A 16011-nucleotide genomic window follows, 5' to 3' on the forward strand; every position below is an offset into this window, starting at 1 on the left:
ACCACAATACACGCACTCAGTTCAGACCACCTTCCTATCAAAATCACACACAACACGCGTGCTCCTTTCCGCCTACAACAACACCTTCAAACTTACACAAATTACAGGAAAGCAGACTGGGAAGGATACACCTCTGAAATAGAATCAGCACTGGAGAACTTAACCATACCTGACAACATCCACACAGCCAACACCATGCTCACAAACCTCATACTTACAGCAGACAAACACCACATACCCCACGGAAAAATAAAAAGCAAATCACTTCTCCTACCACAACACATCAGAACACTCATCAGCCAAAGAAACGACATCAGACAACAAAACCACCAAGACCCACGCATCACAGACCTAAACAAAGAAATAGACAAACAAATCCAAAAACACAAACAAGAGCTATGGAAAGAACACTTAACGGATGCATGGAACCACAGACACAAACAATACATACTCTGGAACACAGTAACAAGACTATCTAACAAAGAACAAAAAGCACCAGAAAACACCACAATACAGTTCGGACAACACACGGCAATATCCAACAAACAGAAAGCACGAGCATTCAACAAACAATTCACCAACATAATACAACACAAAACCAACAGAACATACAGACAACTACAACGCAAAATACGAAAACTCAACACCACGCCCATAACCATCACAGAACAACAAGTCAAACAAGCACTACAACGCTCCAAAAGCAACAACTCCACAGGCCCAGACAACATAAACATCAGACATCTGAAACACCTAGGCCCCAAAGCAATAACACTACTCACACACACTTACAACACATCACTCAACACCAACACCATCCCCGCAATATGGAAGACTGCAAAAATAATCCCAATACCAAAACCCAACAAAAACCACGCACTCGGCCCATCCTACAGACCAATAGCACTACTCAGCCCAATAGCCAAAACAATGGAAAAGGTAATACTACCCTTCATTACCAACAACACTCAACTACCCTCTCACCAACACGGCTTCCGAAAACAACACTCCACAACCACAGCACTACACCACATACACAACATCATAGCCACAGGTTTCAATCAACAAAAACCACCACAACGAACAGTTGCCATCGCCCTAGACATGTCCAAAGCCTTTGACACGGTAAACCTACACACACTCACAAACAAACTCAACAACACTAACACCCCAAACATCATCATCAAATACATCTTCAACTACATAAGGGGACGCAGACAATACACTCAATACCGGGGGGAAACATCAGAACATAGAAACACGAAAACAGGGGTACCACAGGGGGGAGTACTTTCACCAACACTATTCAACATATACATGGCAGACTTACCACAACCACCTCCAAATGTACACACAGTTACATATGCAGACGACATCACCATTCTATCCACACATGTCAAACCACAACAGGCACAACAACAAGTACAAAAATATCTCCACGACATATACAACTGGACAAAACAGAACCAACTCACACTCAACGCAGACAAAACCACCACCACTCTGTTCACACCGGATCCGGCAGAATACAGCAACAGACTCACTTTACAAATAGATAACACCACCCTACCCACAGTCCGCGAACGCAAAATACTGGGATTAACATGGGACCCCAAACTCACCTTCTCAAAACACACACAACACACTCTAACCCGCGCCAAGCAATCAAACAAAATACTTAAAGCCTTAACAACCACTCACTGGGGAAAATCCAAAGAAACTATACTCACCACATACAAAGCAACCACACTCACACGCCTCGAATACGCAAACACTATATGGTCACCAACACTATCGGACACAAACAAGACAAAACTCCAGACCACACAGAACACCGCACTCAGAATAGCAACAGGATGCACACAAGACACAAACATACAACACTTGCATGAGGAAACAAAAACTCTCCCACTGAACACCCATCTAAAACTACACGCATCGCAAATCAGACAAAAAGCCCAACACCCAACCCACCCACTACACCCACTCACTCAACAACCACCACCACCCAGACAAAAGAAACAAACAATCTTCCACAACAACAACTACACACACAACAAAGACACAGCACCACAGGACACCAACAACAACACCATAAAACAGAACATGAAAGACATACACACCCACTTTGTACAAACACACTTGGACACCAGACAACACAACAAAGTAATACATGCACCAGCACCAGAAATAGACCCATCAGAGCAAGACCTACCACACAGAACCAGACAACTCCTAGCACAACTCCGAACCAACAAATCACCAGCCCTCCACTCCTACCTACACAACATTACACCGGACACACACCCAACACCACTCTGTGCGCTATGCGGCACGCAAGTGCACGACACACAACACCTGTTCACCTGCACAAACATACCCACCACACTGACTCCGGAGGACCTCTGGCGAAACCCAAGCGGAGTGGCGGCCCTGCTCGCCCGCTGGGCGGCGGAGGGGGGTCTGGGGATCCGGGAGACGGAGTGAGGGCCCGGTCCCCCAATGTCGGGGCACGGGTGGGGTCGACAACAACAACAACAACATCAACCTGCTGTAAATAATGCCTCCATTCATGATTGTAGAAACCCCAGAACGGTAAACATGTGATTATTTTATTTTAAAATATAAGAAGCCTATGTTTTGCAATTGTGCTCATTTTCATTGTATTGCACGACAAATATAATAGATGAGCCGGTTTGGGGACATCATCAACCAAGCTGCTGCTCCAATTGCAATGTGATATATTGTCCTGCTCTCCTAAATTCGCATCTACACCACAAATTATAACATCCTAACTGATTTAGCAACAACTGAAAATTCACATCATTATTTAGGGAGTTGCATAACTGTTGCATTATATGGTGCCCTATTCATTTTATTTAGTATAGCATACATATATAAAAGTGGAAAGATACTGCAGAGCTGTGCCATTACTCTTTATCTCTGTGTACATAATAAATAAACATCACCTACAGATACATTGGTAAAAATTGCTTGATTCCTTCTGTATACTGTAGATATTACGCAAATGGCGGTAAATAATTGTGAAAGCTCAGAATCAGGTTTTAAAGGGTTAATTCTTTGCTGGGTGGAGCTCTTATCATGGAGCCAATAGGAGGTGTCCTCGGGTGGTGTCCGTCCCTCATTCAGCTCGGGTCCTCCACCAGAGGCCAGGAAGCCCGAGGGCCCCGCGCAGTACCCCCGCCGCTCCCAGCACCGCACACCTCCGGACCGAGATGTCCGACGCTGGTCCCGGGATCTGTCGCAACACCCATCCAGTCCGGGGGTCACTGCCCCGAGCGCCCCGACCACCACAGGCACGACCGCCACCCCCACCCCCCAGGCCCTCCCCAGCCCCTCCCCGAGCCCCTGGTACCCCCCGAGCCCCCCATGCTCCCCCCTCCCGATGCCTCCACCACCTGGGACCACCACATCCACCACAACGGCCCTCCTCCGCCCCCCATCCACGACCACGACATCTGGCTGGCTCGCCACCACCATCCCGCCAGTCTGGATCCGGAAGTCCCACAGGATCCCCGCTCCGCCACCCTCCACCACCCTCGGAGGTGCCCCCCACTCCGACCCCGGGGCCCCCAGTCCACACTCCGCACAGATGCCTCGGCAGACCACGCCAGCCACCTGGCCATGGCGCTCCACGCAGGCCCCCCCTGCCAGCATCCCACACCCCGCAGCCACGTGCCGGATCGTCCCAGGCGCCTCCCCGCACAACCCACACCCCGGGTCCTGTCCGGCGCGGCACATCCGGGCCTCGACGGCTCCGGCGCCCAAGGCCCGCTCCTGAGCAGCCAGGATGAGCGCCCCTGCGCTGTCCCCCAGGCCAGTCCCCTCCAGCCACCGATAGGACTTCTTGAGATCAGCCACCTCAGCCACGGTCCGGTGGCACATCCCGCGTAGGGGCCCGCCCCACCACGATGGTCCCCCCCCCAGCGCCCGTCCCTCCGCTCCCCACTTGGGGCAAAAAATGAGCACATAACACCATCCAGTGTGGGTCCTTGGGCAAGAGCCTTCACGCTAATGCGTACCTCATACAATGATGAGAGACAATAAAATGAATGACATGCCAGCTCAGACGTCGCCCGGCCAAACAAGGTCTGCGTCAGGTGCTGGGGAACCAGAGCACCTTGATGAAAAATGGAGCAGAGATGGGCAAGATGCAATAACATGGCTCTGTTGGAATGCTACTACTCAAGCAAGCCTAGTCAGAGAGGTTACATGGAGAGAATGTGGGCTAAATGGTTACTTCGAAACCCACAGTCACGGGTGGCCACGAAACAACTCGTAACTCAGTGTTCCAACATCCACAAACGGCAACTGCTGTCACAACTTGAGATTGATGAGGTACAACGCAGGTTCCATGGTGAGGGGCCCCAGGCTGCCAGATCAGAGGAGGAGTTCATACCAGAGTGAATGCAGATGATGAGATTGGGAGGCCAGCCCCAATGAATGAAATGCTGAGCGAGGCAGCAACTGACCTGAAAGCTAAGATCATGGCAAGAATGAAAGCTGGGAAACCTAGAATCCGATTACAACGGCTATGTGAAGTACCACCTGAAAGTCTCTTGGAAAGTGTGAATTCAGCACTGAGGGCGATCCTTACCGTAACGATCACGGAAATGAACTGATATACGCTTCAGCATCAGTGATCCTTGAGATGCTTGGCTATAAGAGCAACCATGGAAGCCATGAGATACATTACCGACCATGGAAAAGACGGTTGGAGGCTAAGATCAAGGCGGCTCGGAAAGATGTGAGTCAATTGACTGAGGTCCAGAGAGGTGTGATGAAAAGGCCGATCCTGAGAGGTACATCCAGATGACCATATATGAAGCACTCGAAACAAAGGCTCCAAGCCTTGTCCAGCCGCCTAAAGCGGTACACGAAAGAGAATGAGGCCAGACGAATAAACAGGCTGTTTGCAACACAACCTGCGAAAGTGTACGCTCAGTGGCAGGGTCCTAACAACAGAGCTGATCCACCAAGACTGGAAACTGAAAGGTACTGGAGAGGCAGATGGGAGAAGGAGGTTGCACATAACAGCAGTGCACAATGGCTGGTCACCCAAAGAGAGGAGCACAGACACCTCCCTGAACAGAACCCAATTACCATAACAGTGGCAGACATAAAGGAAATAGTCTCAAATATGAAGAACTGGACAGCACCAGGCCCGGACATGGTCCACACTTACTGGCTAAAGAGACTCACAGCACTCCATGAGCGCCCAGCAGCACAAATGAACCAGCTGCCTAGGGATGGGACTCACCCAGGATGGCTAACCGAAGGGCGAACGATCCTTATCATGAAAGATCCCTCAAAGGGTGCAGTCGCATCCAACTATCGGCCAATAACCTGTCCCTCCACAATTTTGGAAGCTCATGTTGCGGCTAAGATAAGTGCACACATGGATCAATACATGAGCGAAGCACGGAAGGGCATTGGTAGAGATACCAGGGGAGCCAAACATCAGCTCCTGGTTGACAGAACAGTCGCACAAGACTGCAGGTCCCGATGTACCAACCTGTGCACAGCCTGGATTGATTAAAAGAAAGCCTATGACTCGATGCCACATACATGGATCACTGAATGCTTGGATGTGTATAAGGTGAACAGGACCCTAAGAGCCTTCGTTGCGAACTTGATGAGGATGTGGAAAACCACACTTGAAGCCAATGGCAAGCCACTTACCCAAGTGTCCATCAAATGTGGCATATACCAAGGTGATGCACTCTCCCCATTGCTGTTCTGCATAGGACTGAACTCCCTAAGCCAAGTAATCACCAAGACAGGCTATGGATACAGCCTCAGAAATGAAGCTACGATCAGTCACCTCCTCTACATGGATGACATAAAGCTGTATGCTAAGAGTGAAAGGGACATAGACTCCCTGATCCACACAACCAGGATCTACAGCAGCGACATCGGGATGTGATAGTCGGATGGTGACTAAGAGAGGAACGGTAGTCTGGACTGAAGGGGTCTCACTCCCCGAAGGAACAATAGCAGACATTGAGGACAGCTACAAGTACCTCGGTGTACCACAAGCCAATGGCAACCTTGAACTGGCAACAAGGAAAGCGGCTGGGGACTAGTGAGTGTGAGAGCCACTGTCCAGGATGAAACATCCAAGCTCCATGAATACATCAAGGAGAAGGCTCCAACGGATGACGTACTCAGAGAATGTCTCAGACAATGGGCAACAGAGGATGAGGCGCTGGAAGAGGGACCATCATCGGAGGACAAGCCCCTACACGGGATGTACCACCGGACCATAACTGAAGTGGCCGATCTCAAGAATTCCCATCAGTGGCTAGAGAGGGCTGGCCTGAAGGACAGTACAGAGGCACTCATCCTGGCTGCTCAGGAGCAGGCCCTGAGCACTAGAGCCATTGAGGCCCAGATATACCACACCAGACAAGACCCAAGGTGTAGGTTGTGCAAAGAGGCACCTGAGACGATCTAACACATAACTGCAGGGTGTAAGGTGCTGGCAGGGAAAGCCTATATGGAACGCCATAACCAGGTGGCTGGCATAGTCTACCGAAACATCTGTGCGGAGTACGGACTGGAAACCCCAAGGTCAAAATGGGAAACACCTCCTAAGGTGGTGGAGAATGACAGAGCGAAGATCCTATGGGACTTCCAGATCCAGACTGACAAGATGGTAATGGCGAACCAACCAGATATCCTGATGATAGATAAAGGGCAGAGGAAAGCCGTTGTAGTGGATGTAGCGGTCCCAAGTGCTGGAAACATCAGAAAGAAGGAACACGAGAAACTCGAGAAATCCCAAGGGCTCAGAGAGGAGCTGGAGAGAGCCTGGAAGGTAAAGGGGACAGTCGTGCCTGTGGTGGTCGGAGCACTCGGGGCAGTGACCCCCAAACTAGATGATGAGTGGTTGCAACAGATCCCGGGAACAACATCGGACATCTCAGTCCAGAAATGTGCAGTGCTGGGAACGGCAAGGATACTGCGCAGAACCCTCAAGCTTCCTGGCCTCTGGTAGAGGACCCCAGCTGAATGAGGGATGGACACCACCTGAGGGGTGAGACGAGGATTTTTTTTATAGATATACAGTAGATACACATTCACTCCCATGAACATCCCCAACAACATTAACACCAACACTACAGAAATTCAAACCGTAAAGATTCACATAACCAACCACAAAAGACTACACATATGCAACATGTATATACCCCCCAGAGATACCACCCGACCAGACCACGCCACAGAAGACACAGACATCACCAACACCTTCCAATACATAAACTCGCTGAACAACACCATTCTAACCGCAGACATCAACGCTCACTCAACACAATGGCACTCTCCCTACGACGACCACAGAGGCACCCTCATTGCAGACATACTACAGAACTCCCAACAAATCACTCTAAACGCAAACACACCTACCAGAAAACCTACAAACATCAACCAACAACCAACATCACCGGACATCACAACAGCCAGCAACAGCATCACAAACAGAACAACATGGACCACAATACACGCACTCAGTTCAGACCACCTTCCTATCAAAATCACACACAACACGCGTGCTCCTTTCCGCCTACAACAACACCTTCAAACTTACACAAATTACAGGAAAGCAGACTGGGAAGGATACACCTCTGAAATAGAATCAGCACTGGAGAACTTAACCATACCTGACAACATCCACACAGCCAACACCATGCTCACAAACCTCATACTTACAGCAGACAAACACCACATACCCCACGGAAAAATAAAAAGCAAATCACTTCTCCTACCACAACACATCAGAACACTCATCAGCCAAAGAAACGACATCAGACAACAAAACCACCAAGACCCACGCATCACAGACCTAAACAAAGAAATAGACAAACAAATCCAAAAACACAAACAAGAGCTATGGAAAGAACACTTAACGGATGCATGGAACCACAGACACAAACAATACATACTCTGGAACACAGTAACAAGACTATCTAACAAAGAACAAAAAGCACCAGAAAACACCACAATACAGTTCGGACAACACACGGCAATATCCAACAAACAGAAAGCACGAGCATTCAACAAACAATTCACCAACATAATACAACACAAAACCAACAGAACATACAGACAACTACAACGCAAAATACGAAAACTCAACACCACGCCCATAACCATCACAGAACAACAAGTCAAACAAGCACTACAACGCTCCAAAAGCAACAACTCCACAGGCCCAGACAACATAAACATCAGACATCTGAAACACCTAGGCCCCAAAGCAATAACACTACTCACACACACTTACAACACATCACTCAACACCAACACCATCCCCGCAATATGGAAGACTGCAAAAATAATCCCAATACCAAAACCCAACAAAAACCACGCACTCGGCCCATCCTACAGACCAATAGCACTACTCAGCCCAATAGCCAAAACAATGGAAAAGGTAATACTACCCTTCATTACCAACAACACTCAACTACCCTCTCACCAACACGGCTTCCGAAAACAACACTCCACAACCACAGCACTACACCACATACACAACATCATAGCCACAGGTTTCAATCAACAAAAACCACCACAACGAACAGTTGCCATAGCCCTAGACATGTCCAAAGCCTTTGACACGGTAAACCTACACACACTCACAAACAAACTCAACAACACTAACACCCCAAACATCATCATCAAATACATCTTCAACTACATAAGGGGACGCAGACAATACACTCAATACCGGGGGGAAACATCAGAACACAGAAACACGAAAACGGGAGTACCACAGGGGGGAGTACTTTCACCAACACTATTCAACATATACATGGCAGACTTACCACAACCACCTCCAAATGTACACACAGTTACATATGCAGACGACATCACCATTCTATCCACACATGTCAAACCACAACAGGCACAACAACAAGTACAAAAATATCTCCACGACATATACAACTGGACAAAACAGAACCAACTCACACTCAACGCAGACAAAACCACCACCACTCTGTTCACAGCGGATCCGGCAGAATACAGCAACAGACTCACTTTACAAATAGATAACACCACCCTACCCACAGTCCGCGAACGCAAAATACTGGGATTAACATGGGACCCCAAACTCACCTTCTCAAAACACACACAACACACTCTAACCCGCGCCAAGCAATCAAACAAAATACTTAAAGCCTTAACAACCACTCACTGGGGAAAATCCAAAGAAACTATACTCACCACATACAAAGCAACCACACTCACACGCCTCGAATACGCAAACACTATATGGTCACCAACACTATCGGACACAAACAAGACAAAACTCCAGACCACACAGAACACCGCACTCAGAATAGCAACAGGATGCACACAAGACACAAACATACAACACTTGCATGAGGAAACAAAAACTCTCCCACTGAACACCCATCTAAAACTACACGCATCGCAAATCAGACAAAAAGCCCAACACCCAACCCACCCACTACACCCACTCACTCAACAACCACCACCACCCAGACAAAAGAAACAAACAATCTTCCACAACAACAACTACACACACAACAAAGACACAGCACCACAGGACACCAACAACGACACCATAAAACAGAACATGAAAGACATACACACCCACTTTGTACAAACACACTTGGACACCAGACAACACAACAAAGTAATACATGCACCAGCACCAGAAATAGACCCATCAGAGCAAGACCTACCACACAGAACCAGACAACTCCTAGCACAACTGCGAACCAACAAATCACCAGCCCTCCACTCCTACCTACACAACATTACACCGGACACACACCCAACACCACTCTGTGCGCTATGCGGCACGCAAGTGCACGACACACAACACCTGTTCACCTGCACAAACATACCCACCACACTGACTCCGGAGGACCTCTGGCGAAACCCAAGCGGAGTGGCGGCCCTGCTCGCCCGCTGGGCGGAGGAGGGGGGTCTGGGGATCCGGAGTGAGGGCCCGGTCCCCCAATGTCGGGGCACGGGTGGGGTCGACAACAACAACAACAACAACATAAAAAAAGACTCCCCCTTTAAATATTCCTGCTGCATAATATATCTCCTTTCCTTTCGTAAAGGATGGTCAGAACCTTTCCTAAGCATTATTAAAATTTAGACGATCTTTGCTCCAGGTGCTACCGGCTCATCTCACTCGGTTAGGATAGGAAAGGAAAGTTCCTATGCCAAAATGATAATCCAAAAAGGGCCCCTGTTGGTGGATAATCAGGCCATGGGAGGTGTGAGTAAATTGTGAGGGGGTGTTGGCTGGAGCTAGAAATAATTTTGGTGTCTTGTCCCTGCAGTAGGTTCATTAAAAGAGCAACCAGTGTTTTCACCACCATGGTCGGATCTTACTCTGGAGGGTAACCCATACAGGCAGGTGGCTTGGACAAAATATTTCAACACTGTCAAAGCTGTGTTGTCTGTGCTCCAGTTGAAGGTACGTTATTAGCCTGGAATTCCCATCAATGCCGGCATGTGTCACAAACACCCACCTGTAAAACAAACATGAAAAGAATAATGATTAAATACAAGAAAACAATCAAGTTTCATATCTTGTTTGAAATATCATCTCGGTAGAGAAGGTATTGCTGTGCACTTAAGACTACATGGAGGCAATTTGGAGTTTGTGTAACTTGGATATACAAATGATAAAATTCAATTTAATCTGTGCTGTCCATACAATATGGCTTTCTAATGCTCCCACGAGTACAAATATAAGATGATCCCTTATTACCGAATGAGACGCATATGCCCATCTATGTGCCATAAACTATTGGGGAATGGCACATAGTATGTTCTTCTAGCCACAGTCTGGCTCCATCTCTGGGCTGCAGCAGCTGGCTCAATACGGTTGAGGATTTCTCGAACTCTTTTTCTTTGTACTACAATACCATCAGCACGCAGGTATGCCCTCATCATCTGCAACAGGTTCATAAAACAACACAATAAAGAAAGTACACTTTCACAATGAATATAATGATATATACATGAAGGGACAAGAGTATGTAGCAGAACACTTGCTTCCGAGCCTGATCTGGGAAATTGGCTGTGCAATCTTCTGACATGCTCTTCCAGGTCAACATCATGAATGGGAGTAAATCTATTTCTGGCTGAAATCTGAAAAAACTTCATTTTTTTTATGCAGGTATGAAGAGGAACAACACAACATCTCAGTGATGGCTCTCACTGTAAAGCCTTGAGTGGGGAGCAGTTCAATTTGATCACTTGTAATGTCAAGTGCTGGTCTTCCTCGTCTACCTAAAGTATGGAAATAAAAGGATTAAGGAATTCAAGCAAACGAATCACTACGTGTTTTTTATATACTGTATACAGTACAGGCATATAGACACAGATGTACATAAAAGTATATGCAGCTTCAAAACCACGAGCAGCTATTTTCTCTAACCATTTTACTCAAGAAAAAAATAATTCAAACTTATAATTGAATAACTAAAAGATCACTAGTTATTGCTTAAAAGTGTACAGCCATCGCGTTACTTAATAGTCTACTGATTTGCAGGAAAACCACTGGTATAAAACGACGTTTGACAGGGTGATAGAAGGTAAGTCACAGCAAGTCGTCAGTAAAACCCGTGTGTAGTTCGAATAAAAATACATACGAAAAACCAATGACAAAAAATGGTAGCCATTTTACCTGTGTGCAAACGATGTGCCACATGGGAACAAACACGTCCACCATTAGGAGTGGGTCCCGCAATGATGACAGATCGGAGATCTATTGGACTTTGAATCAAACTTTGAATAGTATCAGCGCTAAACTGGTCACTAACTCTTCTTAAATTAGCAATTGAAATGTTTATCGCGCGTGCTTCACTTTCACCGGCAGACCCTTGATGACAGGCACTCTCTATTGCCCTGCACCTTCGCCGAATACGTCTCAGGACACTGTCCGCCATTGTTGTTTTAAAAAACTAAGTGGGCACAGAATTTCCAAAATCATGAGCCCTGACTGGTGGGATGACACTATTTTGAAACGTACAGCCAATAGGATACCGTTACATGTTTTCGTAATCATCCTTATTTGCATTTAATGCAAGTACAGTGTAATGTCACTAGCACTACAAGTGGGCACATTTATGGCCTTACATGTTCACTAGTAAGCGTCAAAATCATCTTACCAGTGAACTAGTGGGCACATTTATGGCCTTAAATGTTCAGTAGTAAGCGTCAAAATTATCTTATTAGTGAACTAGTGGGCGTTTTGCGGCTTACATGTTCACTAGTAAGCGTCAAAATGACCTTACTAGTGAACTAGTGAGCGTTTTGTGGCTTACATGTTCACTAGTAAGCGTCAAAATGACCTTACTAGTAAACTAGTGAGCGTTTTGTGGCTTACATGTTCACTAGTAAGCGTCAAAATAATCTTACTAGTGAACTATTGGGCGTTTTGTGGCTTACATGTTCACTAGTAAGCCTCAAAATGATCTTACTAGTGAACTAGTAGGCGATGTGTGGCTTACATGTCAACTAGTAAGCCTCAAAATGAACTTACTAGTGAACTAGTGGGCACATTTATGGCCTTACATGTTCACTAGTAAGCGTCAAAATGATCTTACTAGTGAACTAGTGGGCGATGTGTGGCTTACATGTCAACTAGTAAGCCTCAAAATGAACTTACTAGTGAACTAGTGGGCACATTTATGGCCTTACATGTTCACTAGTAAGCGTCAAAATGATCTTACTAGTGAACTAGTGGGCGTTTTGTGGCTTACATGTTCACTAGTAAGCGTCAAAATGACCTTACTAGTGAACTAGTGGGCGTTTTGTGGCTTACATGTTCACTAGTAAGCGTCAAAATGATCTTACTAGTGAACGAGTGAGCGTTTTGTGGCTGACATGTTCATAAATAAGTGTCAAAATGATCTTACTAGGGAACTAGTGGGCGTTTTGTGGCTTACATGTTCACTAGTAAGCGTCAAAATTACCTTACTAGTGAACCAGTGAGCGTTTTGTGGCTTACATGTTCACTAGTAAGCGTCAAAATGACCTTACTAGTGAACTAGTGAGCGTTTTGTGGCTTACATGTTCACTAGTAAGCGTCAAAATGATCTTACTAGTGAACTAGTGGGCGTTCTGTGGCTTACATGTTCACTAGAAGCCTCAAAATTATCTTACTAGTGAACTAGCGGGCGTTTTGTGGCTTACATGTCAACTAGTAAGCCTCAAAATGATCTTACTAGTGAACTAGTGGGCACATTTATGGCCTTACATGTTCACTAGTAAGCGTCAAAATGACCTTACTAGTGAACTAGTGGGCAATATGGAATAAATACTCAAAGGGCTTGCCAGGCAAGCCCATTGAGTATTTAAAGGGTTCAAAGGGCTTGCCTGGCAAGCCCTTTGAGTATTTATTCATCCGTGATGGTATTGTAGACCAATGAGAGCACGTCCGACAGACACGTGGACTTCGGGCGGCCAATCATGATGCATTTCGAGCCAAGCCCCAACAAAAACGGAGGAGAAAACTTTCAGACGCTTTGAAAGCTTTTGGGGTACATATTACTCTTGTTGTTACACAAAATTTTGTTTTATGATTATTTTAGGCGGTAACGTTATGGTGTAAATGTCAAATACGTGGTCAATTTATCAAGATGAAGCCTGCTTAAAAATTTGCTCCAACAATTTTGGAGATGTGTCTGACTTTGACAGCAATGGCGGCAGTTCAACGCTGACAGTCGCAGTCGGGTGCAGATTTATTTCGGCAGGACTTTCTAAAATCTACCGTTTGCTCTGACAGTTCTCTGTCTGACAGTCACATTTTGTCTTATTACTCACAAGCTAATTGACATTTTAAAAAAGATTTAATGTTTGGAACACGATTTTGCTCTTACTGTTTGCTGCCTTAGTTCGTTTGAAATATTCGCTTCCTGCATTACATGAAGTACATTTTTTAATATTCACAAGACTGTAACTGTGCATTATAAATAATGTCACATTTGCACTATGTTTTACTGGATCTACAACTAAACTAGGTCCTCGTTTCTGGGAGAGTCCACAGCACCTCCTGTATCACAACCATTCTGCCGGCACACCTTCAGCAGCACGATGTTTCTAACGGGAGCTGGAGGGTGATCAGCTTCATTGAAGAACAGGAGGAGGAGAGGCACAACGTTTGTCATTTGTGATATGTTTTTAGACTTTTCTCCTAACTAAAAAAACTATGTTTTGTTAATTTCTTGATATAGTTCTTGTATTTAAATATTTTAACAATCAAATATTTTTCAACTGTGTTTTAGATATGAATTGTATGAAATAAATCAGTGAAGCCCCATGCAAATTCTACTCTATCTAATCTGCTCGATCACACTGCTGTCAACCTGCTGTACCTCCAAACTCCTTGGCTTACTCGCAGTTGGAGGGTTCCCCCCGAACGGGGGGACAAATCAAGGAACCAATCCCTGCACCCCGAACGGGGTGCCCTTACGGCCGTTTTTTTTTTTTTCGGCTAACCGCCCCCTGAACCTGGCAGGGTGGCGGGCGGACCTTTTGCTCCAGGCGGGGGACATAGAGACAAATCCGGGGCCCACACAGACACTCTCACGCACGCAACAAACACACACACAACAAACTACCTGGACATGCGACATTTGCACACAACAGATTACAAGAAGACAGACATCCTTCAGATGCAACCACCACACACCCCACTGGGTACACAAACATTGCACAAACATAAACACTAGACAATACAACATAACATGGAAATGCAGACTACATCCCAAAACACCACCACGAACAACAACACCTCGTAGGACACCAACAGGCAGCAGAGCACAAACAGACCAAAACAACACACTCGCCTCACCAACACTACCCTAAAACGCAACACGGACAGACAACTCCAACAGAGATACAACAAACACAAGACCACCCCCCCAAACCTGGACCTGCAATAGCTGCAATAGAATCATCACACGCAGACAAACCTCACTCAGATGCAACTCAACACACCCACACTGGATACACAGACATTGCTCCGGCATCACCACCCGCCAATACACAAACACGTGGACATGCAGAACACACACGCAAACAACAAACACCCCAACACCACAACCCCCAAACAACCCACAAAGAACAACACCCACCAACAAAAACAACAAACACACACTGACCATACTACAAATAAACATCAACGGCATCCAAAACAAGAAAACAGAACTAGAAGAACTCGCCTCACAACAGCACGCAGACATCATCACCATACAAGAAACCAAACTAGAAAAACAACACAACACACCTCGTCTCACCAACTACACCAGCATTAGGAAAGACAGAGAACACAAGGGAGGAGGAGGACTGCTCACATACATTCACAAATCAGTCACATTCACTCCCATGAACATCCCCAACAACATTAACACCAACACTACAGAAATTCAAACCGTAAAGATTCACATAACCAACCACAAAAGACTACACATATGCAACATGTATATACCCCCCAGAGATACCACCCGACCAGACCACGCCACAGAAGACACAGACATCACCAACACCTTCCAATACATAAACTCGCTGAACAACACCATTCTAACCGCAGACATCAACGCTCACTCAACACAATGGCACTCTCCCTACGACGACCACAGAGGCACCCTCATTGCAGACATACTACAGAACTCCCAACAAATCACTCTAAACGCAAACACACCTACCAGAAAACCTACAAACATCAACCAACAACCAACATCACCGGACATCACAACAGCCAGCAACAGCATCACAAACAGAACAACATGGACCACAATACACGCACTCAGTTCAGACCACCTTCCTATCAAAATCACACACAACACGCGTGCTTCTTTCCGCCTACAACAACACCTTCAAACTTACACAAATTACAGGAAAGCAGACTGGGAAGGATACACCTCTGAAATAGAATCAGCACTGGAGAACTTAACCATACCTGACAACATCCACACAGCCAACACCATGCTCACA

Source organism: Hippocampus zosterae, chromosome 14, assembly GCF_025434085.1.
Source record: "Hippocampus zosterae strain Florida chromosome 14, ASM2543408v3, whole genome shotgun sequence".
Lineage (NCBI taxonomy): Eukaryota > Metazoa > Chordata > Actinopteri > Syngnathiformes > Syngnathidae > Hippocampus > Hippocampus zosterae.